Genomic DNA, 5,821 nt, shown 5'->3' on the forward strand with positions numbered 1-5,821 from the left:
TAGGTCCTAAGAAGCATCTATTCTGGTTCATATATTATGTGTATGTATCACATGCAGAGAAAATATTTATGCATATGTGTGTTCACACTAAACATGAGAGAACATTCAAATCTCAAGGCCACACTGACTTTCTCTACAGTTGCACCCATGTTCATGCAATTCCTTGTCCCTGTAGTCTGCACATCTGAAATCCATTCCATCTTTCCTGAAAAGACTCACCGGCACCCAGTGCAGGTGGAGCACTCCTCAGAGGAAGAAGCACAGGTGCGCTCTGCATCGGTCACAGGTCCCTAAGTCACAGGCTGCCTGAGCTTTCCTGAGCTGGCCAAGCAGCGTATTTACAGTTGTGTGCATGTTAACCTGTTGTGCTCAGCTGTGACTCAGTTTACCCAGTGCAGCGACTGCCACCACGCAGGGCTACTACCTTGGGTTGCCTCCCACGAGATCCCCCAAACCATGACTTGTACCACAAAGCATGCCGATGAGTGCCTACTACTGGTGGAGCCGTGATGGGCTGGTCCAGTCAAAGGGGACGGGCTTAAGCGTTATATACCACATAACAGCCCATCCATTTCTATGGATTGCTCTTCAAAAGTCTCAGGACAAAAATAATCAAGACGCTGCTTTGTTTCTCATTGATCTTCGTTTCTACTTTCCTTTCCATTTTCTATGAAAAGCCCTAGAACCTCCTTGGCAAGCAGATACATCTCGGGCCATAATCTTTTCTTCACCAGGGAGCTGGAGAGGCCGTGAGCCTGAGACAATGAGCGCGTGGGCAGCGTGGTACTAAGGTGGAGCCGACAGGCACCGCCCCTCCAGCACCCAAACTATTTTTCAGCCAAAACCTGCAAGACAGGTTCCACAGAGAGCTGTTTCATCCAGCCGCCCACCACAGAATGAGCCTCTGGAAGCTCCGTTCAAACTCCTTCTCTCTGACAACACTGGTTGTCTTGTTTACAAGGCCTGTTAGCCAGCGGGATTTTCCACAAGTGGACTTTGAAAGGCATTCTGCAAGCCACACTGAGGATGCACCTCTTCCGCGCGGTCGTCTTGGTCCCTTGCTAATGGGTTGATTACTGTGCTAGTGATTTTTACCTTCACTGACTCTGCAACAGCAGGAAACCAGGGAAAGATCTCTGAAGACAGATTGGAAACACTGGTGGTCGTTCATCTTTTGTTAGAACCTCGTCCAATCCATGCATACCTTAGCTCTTGTGGACTGTCTTCCTCAGCCTCAATTGTTCAAGTTGCACAAAGCATTAGCATAATTGCAAACTTATTTTTGGGTACTTTAAAAAATATCTATGAAAAAATGAAAGTAAGAGGTAAGTTTATTCTTTCTGGTGTAAAAATGTTTGATATGTATGCAAATCTTTTTCATAGTATGCATTTTCCTAACTCTTTGACTGATGGCTTTAAAAAGAAAATGTATGGCGGGGGAAGGGGAGACTTTTCTCTCCATGACATTTCCCAATAACGTTTGGAAGTACCCTTGTGAAATCATCCTATGGTAAAGTGTGACTAAAACTGCCATCTTCGGAATGTTAGCCTTGAAATTCTAAGCGAGGAGCTTTTCTCTTTTTCAAATGTGTAATGTGTTTATTTCCATCTACTGAAAAGGCAGCATGACAGAGAGAGACAGAGACACAGACAGAAATCTCTGATCCACTGATTCATTCCCCCAAATGCACACAAGGGCTGGGGCTGGTCCACACCTAAGCCTGGAGCCTGGAAATCCATGTTGGTCCCTTCATCTTTTCTTTTTTAAGATTGATTGATTTTGTAAGTTAGAATTACCTAGAGAGAATGAGAGACAGAGAGATTGGGCTTCCTGGGCTTTGCCAAGGGCGGCAGTGGCCAGTATCTGCTGCCTGGTAGGCACGTGAGTGGCAAGTTGGATCTGAAGTGGAGGATCTGGTACTTGAACTGGCACTCCCATACAGGCTTAGTGCTTCTTAAGTGGTGGTTTATCCCGCTGAGCCACACTGCCTGTACCCCAGGAGCACTTCTTGCGATACTACCAGGCCCCTGGGTCCTGGTTGAGTTGTGCTATCTAAAAGCTTCTTGAAATTCCATGTATATGCTAAACCATGGTCCTTGTTTCTTTTTCAAAGGGGTTGCCACAGTCTCTTTATAACCTATCACATAGTAGCTACCATTAATCAAGTGCGTACTCTATGGCAGCCTCTGAGTTAGGCCCTTCATCTTTCTGTTAAGATTTTATTTATTTATTTGAAAGTCAGAGTTACAGAGAGAAGGAGAGATGCAGAGAGAGAGAGAGAGATATCTTCCATCCTCTGGTTCACACTCCAGATGGCCACAATGGCCAGGGCTGGGTCAAGCCAAAAGCAGGAGCTTCCTCCAGGTCTCCCTGTTAATGCAGGGGCCCCAAGCACTTGGACCATATTCCACTGCTTTTCCCAGGCCATTAGCAGGGAGATGGATTGGAATTGGAGCTGCCAGCTCAGGAACTAGCACCCATATATGGATCCCGGTGCCACAGGCAGCAGCTTTATCTGAGCGCCCTCATCTTAATCAAATCTTCCAACAGCCCTGCTGAGGAAGAAACTGAGGGTCACAGGACCTAAATATTTCCCCTGAAGACATTCGTCCAAGGAAGGGGCATTGTGGATCCAAACTTGAGCCTGTGCAGTTCCAAAGTCTGGCTTCTTCCAGTTCAGCTCTATTGCTTCCACAGGTTTGCATGCATGATGAATTTTAGTGCTTGTATTCTCATTACCATAGAATTATTTTAAGAAAATAAAACCCATTCTTGCAAAGTGTCAATATTTTTTTATTTATTTAATCTGGCAAAATACTCAGACATGTAAGTTTCCTATCATTTTGAACTGAAAGAAAATTGCACGTTAAAAATGTAACTTGCCAAGTTTCCACAATGATTGTATGTGATTTTTAAAATCAGAGAAAAGAAAGCATTGTTCTAAAATATCATATTTGGATTCTATAAATATGTAAAAGCTGTTAGTTTCTTCCTGGGCACTGGGCTGATGAGCTGCACCCATTGGACATAGCTCATTTTAAGCTGTAGCTCTGTGGCAGATGGTGGTGGCCTGTCTTTATGAAGAGGCTGTGGCTGAGAAGGTGGAGTAAACATGCCGAGGTGCTGGTGCTGGCACCGACACCAGGCCTCCCTTCCAAGTGCAGCCACTCTCTGCTCTGGTCCTGCTCTCAGACTTGCACATGCCAGGGTAGGTCTGGTTAGAACACAGCCCCGGTACATCTGAGCTGAGACCGGAGATTCCCCACATCTGCTGGGCTGCCGAGCAATATTGCTGGTCTAGACTGACTCAACAAATAGCAAAAGACGCACATGTGAAATCAAACTTTCAGAAATTTAAATATCTTTCAATTCTTATGTTTAATAGTAGTATTTTCTGATCTTCTAGAATAATCTTTATATTTTCAAGGTCTGATCATCTACTTTTAATTGATTACACCACTAAGACTTTTTTTTATTATTTATTTGACAGGTAGTTATACACAGTGAGAGAGAGAAACAGAAAGATCTTCCTTCCGTTGGTTCAATCCCCAGATGTCTGCTACAGCCGGTGCTGCGCCTATCAGAAGCCAGGAGCCAGGTACTTCTCCTGGTCTCCCATTGGGTGCAGGGGCCCAAGCACATGGGCCATCCTCCACTGCCTTTCCGGGCCACAGCAGAGAGCTGGCCTGGAAGAAGAGCAACCAGAACTGGAACCGGCACCCATATGGATGCCGGTGCTGCAGGCGGAGGATTAACCAAGTGAGCCATGGCGCCAGCCCTGAGACTTCTTCAATAGTTTTCTATGTTCCAACAGGTAGGAGGTAATAAAATATAGACAATGAAGCATAACTCTTCAATTTCCTGGGTTCAAGCTATTGTTTCAGCTTATCACTGATCTACTTGTCAATTACTATGAAAATGACTTGACATAATTCAAACAAAATGTATAGGGTTGGTGCTTAAACTAGGCATTAAGATGCACTCTTTTCCGGTTACCGCGGCGCGAGGAGCCATGAGCAGCAAAGTCTCTCGCGGCACCCTGTACGAGGCGGTGCGGGAAGTCCTGCACGGGAACCAGCGCAAGCGCCGGAAGTTTCTGGAGACGGTGGAGCTGCAGATCAGCTTGCAGAATTATGACCCCCAGAAAGACAAACGCTTCTCGGGCACCGTCAGGCTGAAGTCCACGCCCCGCCCCAAGTTCTGCGTGTGTGTCCTGGGCGACCAGCAGCACTGCGACGAGGCCAAGGCTGTGGACATCCCCCACGTGGACATCGAGGCGCTCCAGAAGCTCAACAAGGACAAGAAGCTGGCCAAGAAGCTGGCCAAGAAGTATGACGCCTTTTTGGCCTCAGAGTCTCTGATTAAGCAGATCCCACGAATCCTGGGCCCAGGCCTAAATCAGGCTGGCAAGTTCCCCTCCCTGCTGACACACAATGAGAACATGGTGGCCAGTCGATGAGGTGAAGTCCACGATCAAGTTCCAGATGAAGACGGTGCTGTGTCTGGCCGTGGCAGTCGGCCACGTGAAGACGACAGACGATGAGCTTGTGTACACCATCCACCTGGCTGTCAACTTCCTGGTGTCACTGCTCAAGAAGAATTGGCAGAATGTCCGGGCTTTGTACATCAAGAGCACCATGGGCAAGCCCCAGCGCCTGTACTAAAGCACACCCTAATAAACCCTGGTGCCACCGTAAAAAAAAAAAAAAAAAAGATGCTAGCATGGAGCTGGCACGGTTGCGTAGTGCGTAAAACCACTGCCTGCAATGCTGGCATCCAATGTAGGCGCCAGTTCGGGTCCTGGCTGCTCCACTTCCGATACAGCTCTCTGCTATGGCCTGGGAATGCAGTGGAGGGTGGCCCAGGTGGTCGGGCCCCTGCACCCATGTGGGAGACCAGGGGAGACTCCTGGCTCCTGGCTTCAGATCGACTCAGGATGTGTGGCCATTTGAGGAGAATCAGAGATGGAAGACCTTTCTGTGTATCTCCCTCCCTCTGTATGTAGCTCTGCCTCTCAAATAAATAAATGAATCTTTATTAAAAAAAAAAAAATGCTAGGCCGGTGCCGTGGCTCAATAGGCTAATCCTCCACCTAGCGGTGCCGGCACACTGGGTTCTAGTCTCGATTGGGGCGCCGGATTCTTTCCCGGTTGCCCCTCTTCCAGGCCAGCTCTCTGCTGTGGCCTGGGAAGGCAGTGGAGGATGGCCCAAGTGCCTGGGCCCTGCACCCATGGGAGACCAGGAGAAGCACCTGGCTCCTGCCTTCGGATCAGCACGGTGCACCCGCCGCAGCACGCCAGCCGTGGCGGTCATTGGAGGGTGAACCAACGGCAAAAGGAAGACCTTTCTCTCTGTCTCTCTCTCTCACTATCCACTCTGCCTGTCAAAAAAAAAAATGCTAGCTTAAGATATCCTTGTCCCTCATCAGGCTACCTAGGTTCAATTTCTAGCCACAGCTTCTGACACTATCTTCTTGCTAATGCTGACCCTGGGAGGAAGCAGTGGTGGCCTGACTGACCTGAGTTCCTAACACTTATGTGGGGAACCTAGATTGAGTTCCTGGCTCCTGGACTCTGCCTGTCCCCACTTCCATCTGCTGGTTCATTCCCCAGATGGCCACTCAGGTCCGAGCAGGGCCCAGCCAAAGCCTGGAGACAGGTGCTTTGTCTGGGTCTTCCAAACACATGGGCCAACCTCTGCTGCTTTCCCAGGTGCATTAGCAAGGAGCTGGATCAGAAGTGGAGCAGCCAGGACACAAACCAGTGCCCATATGGGATGCAGGCATAGCAGGTGGCGGCTCTACCTGCCATGGCACAACAC

General features: G+C 48.5%; 1 pseudogene; it reads left to right on the plus strand.

Annotated features, from left to right (window-relative positions):
- Positions 1 to 3,984: 3,984 nt before the first annotated feature.
- On the plus strand, positions 3,985 to 4,714 carry LOC100347015 (large ribosomal subunit protein uL1 pseudogene; annotated as a pseudogene).
- The last annotated feature ends 1,107 nt before the right edge of the window (positions 4,715 to 5,821 follow it).

Source organism: Oryctolagus cuniculus, chromosome 2, assembly GCF_964237555.1.
Source record: "Oryctolagus cuniculus chromosome 2, mOryCun1.1, whole genome shotgun sequence".
NCBI lineage: Eukaryota > Metazoa > Chordata > Mammalia > Lagomorpha > Leporidae > Oryctolagus > Oryctolagus cuniculus.